The sequence below is a fragment of the Aythya ferina genome (assembly GCF_964211825.1).
Source record: "Aythya ferina genome assembly, chromosome: 4".
Classification (NCBI taxonomy): domain Eukaryota; kingdom Metazoa; phylum Chordata; class Aves; order Anseriformes; family Anatidae; genus Aythya; species Aythya ferina.
Genome location: NC_140300.1, coordinates 55,016,399 through 55,034,545, shown reverse-complemented (window position 1 = coordinate 55,034,545; position 18,147 = coordinate 55,016,399). Strand labels below are relative to the sequence as shown.

Genomic DNA, 18,147 nt, shown 5'->3' with positions numbered 1-18,147 from the left:
ACATGATGAACACAGAGGGGAGTGGCCCAGCCTTCCAAAACATTGCAAATAGGTTTTCATTCAACATGAAGAACAACTGTAGTATACAGAATACGCAAAATAAATTTGTCTATTTTAACATTAGAGTTGATTCATAATTTTCATTTGGTCTTTCAGCAGAAAGAGAAGAACCTTCTACTCCTTCTCCTGGTTCCTATTTATGTACTTGGGAGAATTCTAAAAAGATGACTTAAGAAGTAACAGACATAAAGTGGGCATGCTTACATGTCCTAGCAGTGCTCACAGGAAGCAGGGTCCAGCTGGACCTTGCTTCAGACCTAAACTGGTACTGACAAATGCCTGTCCAATCTCTAAAAAGGTTTAGTCAATGCTCAAGGTTTCAAATCTGGAATATCCTCCAGATGAACAATCCAGTCCTTCAGTTAATCATTCTTACTTTTCAAAGACTTTTTCTCATCTCTTGCATCCAAGCTTTGCTGCAAATTAAACCTAGTATTTCTTGTAATATCTAAATTGGAGACAGCTAACAGTTTACACTGATCTCCTTGGCAACAATTTATTATATACCTACACTCATTTTGGCTTCACAAGCTAAAGGAACCTGTTTCTAAGTCTTTATTCTATACCTTTAATAATTTGATGAATTATCAGTATGTACATACATTGTATTTTGGTGTGTGTTTTTTTTTTTGTTTGTTTGTCTTAAATTATAGACAACTTGAGTCTACAAGCTGTGCATGCTTACACATTAGGCTCCTCAAGATCCATGAATATAGGTTTAGCAGTTTCAGATAGTTTATCCCTTGTGCATCTGCTACAGATTATCAACCCTGTAAGAGGGTAGGTAGAAATTAGTATGCTGTGCCTCAATTCATGAAGGGTGATGGAGGCATGAAATGTTTTCAGATTTGCCAAAGGATGTCTGCCAGGCATTTTAACACCTCTTGAGCTCTGCTGCAGCTGATAGGAAAGGCGGGCAAACACTTGCGTAAGGAAGCAAAAAGTCTGGAATTGGCTACGCATGTAACAGGATGGCACGTCAAATACACTGTCCCCATATTCTTTCCTAAAGAATTAGAGGTGATTCCTCATCCTATATTCATGGAGTTAAGTATTCCTACTTAGTGTCTGTGTTTGTTCTTGCCAAACTACATGCCAAAATACATTATTTTCTGATGTTTATGGAATTTATTGTAATTATTTTGAACTTGAATACAGTCTTCTGACTGCAGCAAGAAAAGTGTCTATTCTGCTACATAAGGTACCAATAAAGTTATTGAATAGTCCAAGACCTAATTCTTACAGAATTACACTTTATTTATTTATTTATTTTTGTCCAGTTACTGGAAAAAAGAGTGACTACGAGTAAATGATGAACGCTTTTTTTTTTCCCCCAGTACACTAACTTTAGACCATCTAGATCACAGCACAGGTTCCTAACTTGTGTAAGAGAATGTTGTCTGAGATTATCAAAAATGCAGTTTATTAAACCCAAGTTGTATCAAGTCTCTTCTATGCCTTAAGGCTTGCTGTGATATTTTTGAAAGAGATAGGATGAATCTGATTTGTTCCCTTAAAATCTCTGCTAGTTGTTCATGCTCACCACCTCTTACAGATGCTTAGAAAGAACAGTCTGATAATTTAAGGTCCCCCATGGAAATTCAGTTAATATGTACAATTCTTTGCATGCTTCTTCAGGGCACTCTGTCAGCTACCTTCTGAGCTTTTGAAATTTCACCATACTTAAGTTCTCAAATATGTTGTTACTATACATCTTGTAGATTTTATTTTTATTTTTTTCAGGCATGCGTATCTTTTGGCTTCATAATTCATGCAGGCAATTGTCTCTGCAAAAAATCAAGCCCTGAACAAAGACAATTCTTTGTTTCTCATTGATATAGCCTTGCAGTTAGATGATTTGCCCTGATTATTCTAAAGTACTGCTCATCCTAGCTTCCAATAGCAGGCTCTGCTTTCTATACGGTATTTACCCCACACAGAGACTAATGGAACATGGAATAAGTTATTAATTGCTTATGTTTTATTTTTAAGATGTGACGCAACTGCACATGGATTTTTCCCATCATTTCCTCTGACCTTTCATTTAAGATTTCTGAGTAAAAATATGTTTAGTTCTTTAACTTGCAGTAATTTTCATGCACAGAATGTGTTTTCCTATTTTTTCAGTATGCCTAAAAATGAAAATGCTATGGTGTTGTAGGCTTTTTTTTTGTTGTTTGTTTTTGTTTTTAATAGAAATGATTGGTAAAATGGATGCTCCTGCTTCGGGAAATCTGCAACAGCTACTGGGCCAAGTTCTTTAAGTAGAGAGGTACAGTGTATTCATCAGATTTCTGGTAATCTCCTACCTAAAGGTAAGAACACAGAAGGCAAAAACAGATGAATCTAAGGCCACTCAGATCAAGGGTCACATTTGCCAGGTTCAGCTGTGCCACCTCATTGGGGAGATAACTCAGGCAGGTCTCAGTTAAACATGTGTATGTGTGCACGTGTGTGCAAAGACTTCCCTAACAGTCTATCCCTCACTTGATTCACTTAAACTGAAATTCCTAGGATCACATTGTTTGGTGTTCCTTTACCCTGTCACAGGAATCGGTAGACATAGGACCGATCTGTCTAACTCTTGCAAGTTGATGATTAAAATGTCCATAGGAATAAATGATTTTTTATGTCTTTGTCTTCTGTATTTCTTCAGCTACTTTGCCATTCCAGCTCAGTTTTGATCTTGTTTCCTTGTTCCTCTCCTACAAGCTGTATGTGCTTTCTTTAATATTAGGATGGAAATAAAGGACTACAACTATAAACCTTAGTGTTTACTGTATACTTCTAGTGAGTGCAGGATTAAGAGCAAAAATATAGTTCACTGCATAAGGGAAGTTTAACACAAGAAGAATTCCATTCCCCCCACACACACACACATAGTCTTCTGGTTAAAGGTGGCCTTGGGATATTAGTCTTCTCGGCATACAAAAACAATGAGAAATACCAGCTATCCCTAGCAAGAAGACCGCATTAACATCTGTATCACATTGTAAGCACTAGATTATTTTTTTTACTAAGACTTTCTCTGCCATGTCTACTCTGTTATACCCCACCCTTAACATACAAAATGACCCTAAGAAAAGTAGTTCAGCCCTGTCATGCCATGATAATAGCATCCCAGATAAGGTAGATCTATCAGAATAGTGTCAAAAATTATCTGCTCGTTCTGGTCTCTTTTGCTTTATTCTTCTTATCTTCCAGCAGCACATCCCTGGGCTTCTACCCAACATCTCTCACAAAGCTCACAGTTAAATTAATAAATAATGAAGAACGTCAAAAAAAAAAAAAAAAAAAAAAAGGAAAAGTAAGAAAGAAAGAACAAACCTCTTCCCTTTCCAAATGTGGGCTTTGTTAACCTCTCCTTTATTTCTCTTTCCAAAGCAAAATGTTAACCTGCCTGAAACCCTTTACTATTTCCTAAAACCTTTCCAGTGAGGACTCACCTCTCGCCCTTCTCTCCACACATGCTGCATTTTGCTCCCTCAGCCTGGCTCGTCTTCCCACAGGCAGTGGCGGCAGGCCCCACATGGCCTCTCATAAACCTCTCCCCTCTATGCACAATTTATGGCTTAGTACAGGCTGCACCTCTAAACTAGGCAGTTTACGACTGAAAACTTCTTTAAGAGATGAAGGGAAAGAGGTCCAGGGCCTACAAAGTATTTCTGAAAACATCCCTGCTTCTTAAGAGAGTGCTAAACCCCAACAAGAAAAAACGAGGTGCACAAATAGCTCTGCCAGCACTCACAGGGTGACAGATAATCCCGTGGGCAAAGCGGCTGCACCAAAACCCCCTCACAGGGCTCACAGGGTCACCACGTACTTCTCCCACCCCCCCATTAGCTGGCAGCCGCCATGTGCTGGCAGGGTCACCCAGCGCTGCTCCTGCTGCCCCTCATGCTTTTGGTGGGCTCCTGGTCCCAAGAGAGGAGACGTGGCCGGGGCTGCCTGTCACCGCTGCTGAGGGAGCACAGCCTGGCTGTAGGCATGGCGGCCCAGCACTGCGCCGCTGCCCTCCCGCCTGAGAAGCTCTCTGAGGAGAAGGCGGGAAGGCTGCACAGGGCAGGGGGTTCTAGTGGCAAGCGGTAGGCAAAAAAGCTGAGGTACTCCAGGCTTTTTTTCCCCTCTCTTTTCACTGGTAAGGCTTGACCTGAGTCCCTGAGCTGCCTATGGGAGTCTGCAGGCCTGAAGGAGTCAGGAGAGGAAGCTGGCAGCTGTTACTGTGACACTGCTATGGTCTTTGAAAAGCCATGGCCCCCAGGGCAGGGTCCTGATGACTTTCGGAGGCAGCCATCACACCCATCCTCAAGAGAAGCAAGAAGCAGAACCCAGAGAACTACAGGCCAGTCAGCTTCCTACAGGCCAGTCAGCTTCAATTCAGTCCTTGCAAAGATCCAGATCTTGGGATTTTCTTCTCGAGAAGCCATTTCTTATCCAAGCAGCAAGCATGGGCAGATTGTGCCTGACCAACTGCATTGCTCTCTGTGATGAGGTGACAGGCACTGAGGACATGGGGAAGACAGTAGGTGCTCTTATCTACTTTTGCGATAGTCTTATCTACCTTAGAGATACTCTCCTTATCACCAAACTGGTGAGAAACTGGCTGGACAAGTGGACGAAAAGCTGGATGGAAAATTAGCTGGACTGCTAGGCTCACAGAGTTATTATCAGTGGTGCACAGCCTGGCTGGCAGCCAGTCCTTTAATGCCATCATTATCAGCCTGGATGACAGAGAGAGTTTGCGGTGACCCCAAACTGGGGGAGCAGTCAGCGCACTGGATGGCAGGGCTGCTATTTATAGGAACCTGAGCAGGCCAGAGGCTGACCTCGTGGAGCGCAACAAGAACAAGTGCAAAGTCTTACATCTGAGATGGAAACACCACATGCAACAAGGAGGGACAGGCTGGTGGGCAACTGTCCCCCAGCTTCTTGATGGGGGCAAGCAGCTCTGCAGAGAAGGCACTGGGGCTCCCAGTGAACAAGTTGAACATGAGCCAGCAGTCATGCTGGTGAAGTGTAGGCCAACTCCATCGTGGTCTAGATTACTATGAGTGTGGGCAGCCAGAAAAATGATTCTTCCCCTCAACTTGCCACTTATAAAACAGCGCCTGAAGTACTAGATCCTGTTCTGGACTCCCTAGTACACGAAGGATATTGGCATACTACTGAGTGACTCCAGAAGAAGGCCAACTGGATGATCAGAGGCCTGCAAAGCACTGTGTAAAAAGAGAGACTGAGAGAACAGGGTCCGTTCAGCAGAAAGCTGAGGGAAGACCTTATTGCTTATGTTGGTTGGAAGACACAGAGAAGATGGTGCTAGGCTCGTGTCACAGTGCACAGTGAGAAGACAAGAGGTAACAGTCACAAATGGAAACATGAGACATTCCAGTTAGATATTGAGGCTGCGGGAGGGAGTGGAATTACCATTACCGTGGTTAAATACTGGAACAGGTTGCCCTGAGAGCTGTGCAGTCTGCATTGTGGGGATATTGAAAACTCAACAAAACAACGCCCTTCACACCCTCACATTATACCTGTTTTAGGCAGGACATTGGACTAGATAGCTTCTGGAAGTCCTTTTCAACCTGAATTATAATTCTGTGGTGAAACCTAAAATTCTACTAAGTGTGACTTCAGAGTATTTTTGAAAATTTGAAATGAAAAGGAAATGACATAGCACTACGCCATTTGCATATGAATATTTATCACTTATTTTAAATATATGTAAAGCTAAATTCCTTTTCAAATAGATAGCGTTATCTGTAGTAGGCACAGTCTGGGAATGGATGACTGGTGTTTTGGAAAAAGTGGATGCAAAGTATAAAAAAATTTATGTCATTTCTAAGTTGCTATATATTGCTTACCACGATGCTAAAAAAAAAATAAAGCTTAGATTTCTTAGAAATACCTGTGTTAATGGCTTCTCACACTTGTTTCAATTATTTTCCATGCAGATAATTAAGATAAGCCTCAGATATATTTGGTTTGGATATATCATCTACACTGTAAGTAATACTTTTTCATATTTTTATATAATGAGATGATCATATTTATTGTTGGTAGCATTTTTTTGCCTTTTAATATATGGAAAACATTACATCATTTTTTACAAGTATAAATACAACTCTCTTGTATAGCGTATACTGTAGAAAATATGGCTGCTGTAGAAAAATGATGTCCAATTACTATCTTAAAAATATGAAACTCATTCCCAATAAAATCTGAGAAAATAAATATGAAGAAACATGAAACTGAAAAAAAAAAGGTACTCTTAACATGAAAAGTAGCATCTATCATTACTGTTTGAAAATATCCAACTACTTTCTTTGTGAAGAATATAACCGTCTTTATTGCTGCATAACTGAAAGTCACGTTTTCTGAAAATGTCTTTGATAGTAGGAAGGTTTTAAATGTTGAATTTGAAATTAGTAGGAGGAAGAGATAAAGCGCATCAGATTTCATATTTAAATTATTGTTATATGTTGTCTTTGGAAGCCCATGTATATCACACTTAGATACCATAAAAACATTATATACATAATTCTGTAAAAAGTGTAAGAATGTAAACTATGTAATGAAGAGAGAGGTACAGCAATCACAATTTAATCAATACCTTGTTGTAAGCATAATATAAGAAAAGAACTTAGTAAAAAGACTTGCCACCCAGCACCCAGAGAAGTTTGAACAATGCTTATTTGTAAACACTGTAAACATGAAAGCTTAACAAAGCTAAAAATGTTTCCCTATATTTTTTAATAAAAATACCAACATTTTTAACTAAAATAAAAAAATAATAATAAAATAAAAATTAAAAAAAGGAAGAAAGTTTCTAGCCACTGCTTTCCCTTGTAGCCTGTAGCTTTCTTACAAAATATGGATGCTACTGGACAGACCCAAAATACTACTCTGGAGAGCGTATTTCACATATGGTATTCTGAGCGTTTAGCTATTAAATCTACAAGATGTATTAAAATTACATTAATTTTTATTTTTAAAAAGTGAAGTTCTTGGTTTCTGGAAGTTACAAAGAAGAACAAAATCAGAAAACAGCAATTTTAAATATGCTTGAATCTAATAGCACCTTTAAATTATGAAATAAGGATTTGCTTTAATTTTACTTTAAAAATTGTTTACCATGGCTAGCCTCTAATGTTCAAGGAACTCTGGCAGAAGGAGAAACTATCCCTTAAAATATAGGAAAAAATAAGTGCTGCAAATGACGATGGCACAGGAACTACAGTTGAGATACTAACATGTATAGGTACTGGTTAAATGTGTAGCTTTCATGTTTTAATGTTCATTACATTGTTTCAACTGAATGCCATTTATACTTACAATATACTTACTATAAGATAACTGAACCATGCAACCACTTTAACACAGTAATACTGCATTTCACTAACTTTCCTTTCCTCTAAAGATTTTTGGGTGAATTAATAATATCCAAAATACTAAGTGTAAACATCCTGATCTCACTAGAGCTATAGTTATTTCACCTTTACTACCCAAGACCTTTATATAACAGCAACAGTACATCATGATTTAGTCCACTGAGAGTGACAGGCCACTATTTCTACTTTGACGGGATGTCACTGTAGTAGGTAGTATGCTGACTATTTAATGCCTCTAGACAGTCTCTTATGGCCTTCACTAACTCAAAAATTTAAATTTAATTGTCTTCTTGCAAGAGTACTGATGACAAAATGTAATCTTATTATTACAACAGAGAAAATGCCTAATGGTAGCTTCTTTAGTAAAACATTTTTCTTCAGTGATTTAATTTATAAAGTTTCATCTTGCATGAATTATATTCAGTGCATTCAAAGAATAGTAACCTTTCAGTATTTCCATGGTCCTCTTTTCATGTACTGTATAAACCCTCAGAAGTGACATATCGTCAAACTGTCAAGAATCTACTTGATACATGTCAAAGCCTTGCTATTCAGAACTAGTGAACCCAAACACCTGAGCAGTAAAAAAAAAAAAAAAAAAAAAAATCATAGCAAATTTTTACTCTGTACCTTCACTATAATATAGCCATGTATGACTACCTCAGCAAAGTAGTAATAGCTCTTGGCAAACAGCATTCATCTGGGCTGAAAAGCTGTCAGCAGCAATATGGTGGATGTCAATTAGAATAAAGTATGAGATGCAAACACATTTGCCAATTACATGCATTAGACCTCATAATGACTGATGTCACAAATGTAGTTTGGTGATAAATTATCTTAAGGACAGTAATTATATTTTTCCATCAGTTGAATGTACCCATTTTGAAGTTACAAAACGAGATCTACAGGAAAAGTCTCCCTTTAGACAACAGAACCAACAGGAATATCAGGGGGTGGGGTTGTTTGCTTATTGTTTTGGTTGTTTGTTTCTCCCAGCTAGACACAGCCTGGGCTTCTGAGAAAAAAATAAATAAATAAATAAATAAATAATTGCTCAAATATTTTGATTATATGCTATTTATTTGTAAGGAAAACAAATGTATGTGGCATCTTTATAAAGGAAACACAGATTAATTTAAAAGACAGTTTTGAAATGTGTTGAAGAGACTATGGCAATTTAGATTGGAGAATAAATAACTATTCTAAAATAGGAACTACCAAAAGAAGCACATGAATCCAAATAAGAAAAACATGAACCGGAACACTTAAGATGGGGAAGACACATAAAACAATGAAGAAGAAAGAAGAGTAGTGACAGAGAGAGTAGCAGGTGCATACAAAGCTATTTAGCAGTATTTAGTACCGGAAATTTTTGGATTGACTATTTTCCTGAATGTTGAAGATTGCTCTCAGTGCTAGACAACGCTATACTGATCTTTTATTAAAAAATCTGAGATTTTATGGACCAGTTCATTAAAACAAAGTAGAATGGTTCAATACTCCTGCAACTGTCGGAGGGCAAAATCCAGGTACATCTTGTTTAACCTTGGAAGGGGTAGCAAGACTAGAGGGAAAGATAGGATGTAGTTGAGTTAACAGCCTTTCAGTATTTGCATAATACATAAATAGGTGGGTCTATAGCCATCTGAATATAAAATCCTTTGTCCTAACTCTATTTAAAATGCAGCATTGATTCATTCAATCACACTTCATCATTCACAACATGAACTTTATGTGAACTGTTTCCTACTGACATGTCTATTCTGCTTCAAAGAATCAGTCAATAATAATCTAACATATTCTTCCAGGTATTGGTACATTTCTCCATTGATAACACTTTTATTTTTTTAACTAATATCTGAAATAAACTTATTAAAATACAAAAGACATTGTTTTGGTCAAGTGCCAGAACAGATACTCTTCTGTCTTTGTATTGACATAACCTCCTGAAACTCCCTCGCTTAAACTGAATCCAGAGGAAAAAAAGCAAAGAGATTGCATCTGATGTTCTGTTCCTGAGAGATAAATAACATTATTCCACATGGACATATCAACATGGATGATTTTGGGGGACCAGACCCGTGTTTTGGTGGGTTTTAAATACTGAAAATGAGCAGTCATCTATCTTAATGTTAATGCTCAATGTACATTTGTAAGGCTTTGGCAAAACATGATTGAAATGCACCAAACTAAAATCTGTCATTGTGACAAGAGAGAAGGATAATACTGAGAATGGGAAGGAGACAGCTATTTTTCCCCCAAAAATGTGGAATTCTACTGGTGAAAGTAACAGATTCATTGTGCTCAGAGCTGTGCTGTGATGAGAGTAAAAGGAGATCAGATGATGAAAATCTAAACAATCCTGATTAGGAAATATTACGGTGAGAAGAGGAAAAGAGAAGTCAAGCTGATTAATGGAATGTGGATGTCTCTGCACACGCATTGGAGCCTGCGCTTTGAACATCCATGCTATCTCCAGAACTGGAAAAAATACTTGTGTCAGGTGCTCTGCTTACACTAATAAAACCTTTTGAGGCTAAATTGCATTATAAAGCTGAACTGATATATCAGTGCAGCACTCTACCTTATCACAGCTTCTTGTAATCACATAGGGCATTACTAACTCATGGCCATTTGACTCTTCTTCTGTCGCGTGCTTTAATATATTCCATAGACTCCAGAATCACATATACAACGCTATGTGGGTGAGAAAATCCATTTTAGCCACTCTTAAAACTCCTTTATCATTCTTTTTCAAAATGCCATTAAGATATAGTCTGCTGGTGGCTATAAAAATGAGAAATCTGAAAATGACTGTATGTGTTATGTCTTGAAGCTATACTGAAATTCATTAAAGTTATCCAATAAAGTATGGAGTTAATCATTAGTTTCAGGTGTGATATATTAGTGCAATGCTTTGTCATCACAAGACTCTTTGTTCTTTTTATAATCTATCCCTATGAAGTTTTTACACTAGCTACAAAATTAGTTGTCTCAGTGACAGAAGGTAGGTTCTTCTTTAAGAACAGGGAATTTTGTCCTTTCAAGTATGCTTGTCTGATCAGGATTATGCAGGGAACATATGTACATTGGGCTATGTTTAGCTGCAAGGAAAGTATGAGTCAGCACAATCACTCTAAAATTAAAAATAAACATATTTTGGCAATTAGTGCTTAGGCTATGAGAAAATCTGTATCTTAACACAAGGCATTACATTCTTGCCTAAAATGTTAGCATTTATTAACTCATAAGACCATACACACTTTTTGTGTTAGTTCCCTGACTTTACATTAATCTTAGGAAGAACACATGCATATAAATGCTGTGAAGAAAATACAAATCACATTAAAACAAAATTTATCTGCAGAAAACACTTTCTAAAATACTTTAGAAAGCATATTTCTGTACTTTTTATTTTTATTTTTCACTGACTGAGAAATAGGTGTATTCATGTTCAATTAATTCTACATTAGAGAATTGGCTTGTATAGAACTGCAAGAACACTGGAATCACTTCAGCAGAAACTATGTTCAAAGTATTCACTTTTTGAAGGCCAGCTAAAACTAAATACTTTCATGGAAAAAAAAAAAAAAAAAAAAATTCAGTCTCAGTACAAGAAAATTCAACCTTAATTCCCAGAGGTAAAAGATACAGTCCAATAGAGCTAAATAGACAAACTATTAACATGAACCTTAAGCACCCTAGATATTAATATAGAATAACAGAACCATAAAATGGTTTGGGTTTAAAGCCCACCCACTTCCAACCCCCCTGCCATGGGCAGAGACACCTCCCAGGTTACCCAAAGCCCCATCTAGCCTGGCCTTGAACACCTCCAGGGATGGAGCATCCACAGCTTCTCTGGGCAACCTGTGCCAGTGCCTCACCACCAGATCCTAAGATCTGATCTAAATCTACCCTCTTTTAGTTTAAAGCCACTTGTCCTAATACTACAACCTCTGGTAAAGAATCTCTCCTCATCTTTCTTGTATGCTCCTTTTAAGTATTGGAAGCCCACAGTAAGGTCTCCCCAGAGCTGCTGCTTCTCTAGGCTAAACAACCCCCACTGTCTCAGCCTTTCTTCATAGGAGAGGTGCTTCAGCCCTCTGATCATCTTCATGCCCCCCTTTTGAAGCCACTCTAACAGGTCCATGTCTCTCTTCTGCTGGGGGCCCCAGAGCTAGCTGCAGTACTCCAGGTGGAGTCTCATCCTTCAGGTGGAGCAGACCAGGAAAATCACCTTCCTCAGTCTGTTTGCCACACTTCTTTTCATACAATTGGTTTTCCAGGCTGCAAGTGCACAATGGCAGCTCAAGCTCATTTTTTCATCTACCAGTACATCCAAGTCCTTCTCCCCAGGGCTGCTATCAATCCATTCCTCACCCAGTCTACACTGATGTTCTGGATTTTTGTGACCCAAGTGCAGGACCTTGCACTTGGCCTGCGTGAGGACTGTATGGACCCACCTCTCAAGTCAGTTAAGGTCCCCCCTAGACCTGGAAAGGTTTAGATTCCTCACACATTTCAAAAGTATCTAAATTAGCTGCTAATTTACTTTTTTTTTTTTTTTTTTAATTGTCTTATACGTGAATGTGGTTAAGAAAGCAACCAGCATATTAGAATGCATTAAGAAGGACATGAAAAATTATGTAGAAAAAAATGTCATAATATTGTAATTATGGATCACAGATACAACCCAGTCTTAAAATTTTCAGAAAAACAACCATGGAGTTCTCATAACTGATGTTAAAGTTACAGTAGGGGTAACTTTAGACTTCATAGGTTTATCTTTATACCCAGGAGATACCCAAATAATGTGTAATTGGTGCAAGTCTCACTTAACATGAAACATTGCCACTCATCACTCCAGTAAGGTGATTAAGCAACACAAAACTAGAATCAGATCTTCCTTCCCTCATTCTTTGGTAGTATAAAATAATTCATGTGAAAAAGTCATAAATCTGTAAACTGCAGACTGAGTAAATCATTGCTTTAAAAAAAAACAACTCACGTTTATGTCTAACTGTCCAATTAATCCACATTTAATAAAAAAAGGTAGGCAGGGATGAATCTATGTCTTGCCATGACGTGTATAAGATTTATTAAAAGGAGATTTCTGCTTGTGGGCCTGAAATAGCTTTGTCTTTGCTCATGAGTTTTCTTGAGTAAAGATACTGGGGTTTCCTCTTTAAACAATGACATTTTCCAACTGCAAGAAAGGTTGTTTTTTTTTCTCTGTCACTATTCAGCCACGTAAGAGTACTTAACATTCTGGCACTTAATCATTCAGAGTGGAATTGGGCAGAGAAGGGAATAGCCTCTGATACTGGCATTACCTGCTCTCTGCATTCATTCTCTCAAGGATCTCTGATATCTTTCCCGTGATTTGGCCTCATTTTCAACGTATATACACAATTTATTAATCCAGCTATGCAAAAATTGAAAATTCGTATCCATATTTGAAAATGAAGTCATTCAAAAAAAAAAAAAAACCACCCTCATAAATGTTCACTTTCTACCTCAACCTTCTAATAACAATCATGACATGAAATTCTCAGAATACATTGGATTTCATGTATTTTAGAATGCTTCCTTAGAATACCACTTCTAATACTTCTCACAAAGCATTCAAGTGATGTCAAATTACACTTTCTCTCTGCTGACTCTGGTCTTCTAAAAGTAAAATTTTAATGTTTCCAAAAAATTCTCACTACTCAGGTTCCTCTGCCAAATCACATTAGAAACTTTTGTTTTCTGAAACGATCTAAAACAAACGAAGATCCTGCACATATATTCCAATCTCTTATCTCACAGAACATCATTTCTTCTAGAACCAAGTTTCACTGTGTTTGTTGATAATTTTTATGCAGTACCCCATAAAAATACTGGTAGAATTTTTTATTGTTATTCTCTTTTTTTGCACATTGGCTTTTGTCTAATCACTCTACAATTTTAACAGTCATTTCTTTCCATTGAGGAATCTTGTATTTCGATCAGAAGATGAATACTTTACTTGAAACAAAAGATTTTGAAATGAACAAACATAGTTCACATAGAGTATTTTCACATGAAAAATAACACCTTGTGACTTATTCCCGAGTTTTTAATCCCTTAAGTGTATCCATACAGCAGAGCATACCACATAAATTTCTGTCCTTGAAAAATAATCACAGTCCTTTGAGAGAATGTCTTTAACAGTAGGCATGTGATTACAATTGAGTTTTACTGTAAACACTGGCTATCTTTTAAACATTTTCATCTGGATCTGCTTCAATTAAAAAGAAAGCCATGAGACTAAAATAGATTCCAAAAACCTGAACAAAGAACCAAGTTCTATCAAGTTCTATGAAATCCCCATAAATGAGATGATTTAATTTCCAGTCCTTATTACCCCAAAGATGAGCACTGAAAAAGTATATAAAAAATATATTTTTAAATTACTTAAGGGTCCTTTAACACTTTTTGTACTAATGCAAATAGCATTACAATAAACTATTTTCTTGAACAGTGCAATGCCCTGAATTCTCCTCTTCCACATGATAGCAAGACAGTGTTCAAATTAGTTTCTGCAGGAGAGGAATCCTCAAAACATTATTTCAAGATTACTACTACTTCAACATACTATTTCTATTTCTAAGTAAGAAAAGAAAAGACTGTTGGGAGGAGCTGTGGAAAAAACCTCAGAGACCTCTTCATAGGAAAAGATAAATTTAAGTCCACTTGTCGATGTACAGAATGAACATAAAAGCTGTACAGTAAATCAATCCATGTAAAGAAAATGCTATAGTCAAAGCACAGGGAAAATTTCAGACAAATTATGTCCATCTTTTAAAACCAAATAAAACTGTATTTGCAATTATTTTCTTACTTCACTGTACTTCCCAAATCAGTCATCCATAGTAGTAAATTCTTATTTAACATTTGAAGACATCTGATAAGAAGGTGAGGCATGTTTATCTTATTTTTCATTTATATACATGTACTTTAATTCCTTACTTAGAACCACTTTGGTCATCAACTACACATAACATGCAAGAACATACAGATAAGAAACTTAGATATATGCTAATGAGTCTTAGCAATGTGCAGCTAAGGCCAGACTGATAAACCAGTAATTTTCATCATATTTTGAAGAAACCATTAGTTCAGTGCGAGTACTCACATTTACATGTATTGTATTAGAGAAATTCACTTAAATATAAAACATGAAAATTTATTGGCACATTGACAAAGTATTTTTAAAGGTAAAAATATGACTGCTACCACAAATCTGTCATCTCTAATTCTAAAACCATAGGAAATTCTTAGTTACAAGCCTAAGTGGCTAAAGGAAAAGAATTGCCTGATATATTTTTCCTTTGATTCTAATATGCTGAATGATAACTTTGTGAATTTTATTTCTATGTTGAAAAACAAAAGCTCCATACATGGTATGAATTACAATTGCGTGCAACAAAACCACACTTTCTATGGCAATTGTAACCGTTAAAGTTATAACAAAAATTTTATGTTACTTGTCAAAAACATTGTAATGACTTTTTATTCCACATTTTGGTGTATTTGTTTTTGTTCCAGAATATTTACTTCTCCTTGCCTAAACTGGAAAAACTAGAAATCTAAATATTTAACATTCAAATCTAAATATTAGTTTGTGTTAATTTTTATGTTATGTCTATTAATCTAAACATTAACAGGTCATGTTTGCCCATTTTTCCTACTCACTCACTGAATATAAAACAAATTATAAAGAACACCTACACATTTAACTATTTAGTCATCATATAGTAGTTAATTGTATACAGTTGCAGTAGATCAATGTACCTCAAATAAAAGTACATCAATCTAAAGGAAAATCTCTAATTGATGTTTGAAACACAAGAACTGGCTGTACTCAAGATATATTTCATATATCCTGCAGTTGTTTCCTGGGCTTCTACCTTTGAACCTGTAATAAATCTCTCTACCCTCAGTCCCTCTTTCAACCCTAAAGCTTGTGTACTTTTGGTCAGACCATTGTTGAGCTATGAATAGCATCATAAATATCTTAGGAAGAGATGTGATTTACATTAGCAGAGAGAAAGAGTTACTGCAAGATTTAATATTTCTACTATTAGCAAATCTTTTTGAAAGAGGCGATTTTTTTTATTATTATTTTTTTTTTTTTTAGAGATTTGGCAGGAGATCTTGCAGAATGAAAAGGAGATCATAAATTGGATGCTCTTTACATCAAAGTGCTTTTGCTTTGACATAATAATCAAGTATTTTCTACAGTATATGCCACAGTTGGCAGGTTAAGTAGGAAAGAACATTTTGCACACCAGATGTCCAACTTTTCTGATGGAAGTGTAATATATGGTTTTGGAAAAAGAGGTACTACCCCATTCTGAGGGATTTTTATATTCTTTTTATGTATTTTTAAATCTTTTCATAGTCAGGATTCTTTTAGGACTTTTTTTTCCTCTAAAATCCTTAAAAATAGGGAGATGAAAATTAGTTTTAAAGAGTTGTATAACCCAGAAAAATCTCGAACTATTCATAGTCCTTACAGTGGTCTCATATCCTTTCCCCCATGCTTTGTTTTCTTTTCTTTGGCTTTTAGTTCGAGAAGGAGTGTACATACTGTTATTGGTTTCGATAATCTAAGGTCCAGTAATTTCTATCATGCTTTTATTTCTCTTTGCTGTCATTGCTTTTTGTATAACCAATAATTTTTTAGGACAAGAATGACAGAACTGCTTTTAATGTCACTTAGAAAACAATTCATTACATTAACTTTCTGTATTCAGAAAGAATTGTTTGCCAAATATGATGTTTGTCCGAGTTAAGCTACAAAATCAAGTCTGATTTAAAAACTCAGTATGGAATATTTTGTTTCATGAACGTAGTCTTAGCTTTACTTCCAATCTCTCCACAGTATGACTTTCCTAAAAGAAATGCAATTTATCTGCTGTTAACAAATTATTTCTGTGAATTCAGTGAGTGGATTTCCTCTATTAAATAACCAGTGATATAGGAAGACAACTACTTATACTCTAGGATACAGGAGAAACATTCTGCTCTGAATTTGTGATTTTTATTAGTTCTTGTAGGCAGAACAGTTATTTTTTAGGGTCTAGTCACTAACATGACACAGTGAAATCAATATGAGTGTGTCTGTACTGTAGCATGCAATATCAATAGATGACGGAATGCTGCTGGGTCATTTATCAGTCATTACTCTTACTGCTATATTTTTAAGTAGTAAGCCTGTCTTCTGATCCCAGTAAAATCAGCTTCTTGTAAAGGTTCAGTGTGTCCTACTGAGAAGTTCTTTTCACATGCGTCCAAAATAAAGTGTTCTGCCCTTATGCAAATTTGTTTCAATATGTGCAAATCAGCATCACTCAAATCTCCTCTGATGAGTGAGTTAGAATATATAATAATACATCATGGTACTGTTTCTATGGGGTTTGCCATGAGGCTGGTAGGTAATGGGATGCCAACATGAACAGGGAGGCATCCCCTTCTGTAGCTGTAGTTTCGCACTTAGCTGACTGCTATTGCAAAGAGAAATAATTCCTAGCAGCCTCGCTGCCGTATTACGACCACAATATGCTGTACATAAAAGTTAATCTACAGCTAGAAAGCTACTTTAAACATGCATACGTAATACAAAGGCTACAGGATTATTCAATTTATGAGTGGCACCAGAAGACACAGATACTCGGTACAATGAAGCTTTAGATGAAGTGACTTACAGCCCCAGTTTCAGTACCGTATCCTGAAAATTAAGGCAAGAACTTGTCTCTGTTTCTAAAACACTATTTTCAGCTCAAGTTAACATGTCAGGAGCAAACAGACTCTTACTGGGTTTTTTACCACATTTATCCTCATTTCATCCTGTGATTCATCATACTCTGGGTGCAGCGATTTGAGAGTCCTATAAGGCACTAATGCATTACTGATAGCTATTTTCATTTATTAAAAGCAGTATCAGAATTCACAGAGCATTTCAAAGCCTTGCTCCTCTATAGCAACTTTGGCAGAGGCCCTGACATAGATGAAACACTTTGAAAAAACGCATTCGCATAAAATGGACCCTGCCTTTTCTGTTGTTAGGTTACAGTATGGAGAAAGAATTATCTGTTCTTGCTAATTAACAGGAACAGGCCTCCTCCTCCCCTAGATAGCTATACAATAGAAAGGTAAGCACCCTGCTACACAGCGCCCTCGTACGGGAAGATGACCATGCTAGTCATCCATCCTTTATCCTGCAGTATAAGAGAGAACAATTGCACTGAAGCAAAAAGGATATTAAGGAGCTTTCTCCAGCTTCATAAAGAAATTGTATGGCAGCATTTAACTTTCAGGAAGCACATTACAAATGATTCATTCCGTTAAGAACCTGAAACTTAATGGTGAACTCAAACTAAAGATCTCTATGTTGCAAATCCCAAAAAAGCATGTGGTATTTTGACACTAATACTAGGGTTTCTTTACTGAAAAGGTTATAGAGTGTAACTAACCATGGAGCTGTGTAATAAGGACAGGAGGTCCAATTAAATTTGAATAGAAACCAACTATTTTCATGTCTATTGATCGGGTATCAAACAGACATTTGTATATCATAATCCTAAATTGCAAGATAGAAATGCCAGCTCTGTGATCACTAAACAAGTCCACAGTGATGAGGCACACCTCCAGTCAGGTCAGCAAG

At 36.6% G+C, this 18,147-nt stretch overlaps 1 protein-coding gene across 12 annotated transcripts in view; it reads right to left on the bottom strand.

Moving 5' to 3' along the window:
- The window catches only part of TENM3 (teneurin transmembrane protein 3), a 1,337,386-nt gene that overhangs the window by 1,283,382 nt on the left and 35,857 nt on the right, over positions 1-18,147 (bottom strand). The gene's annotated exons all lie outside the window — the stretch shown is intronic.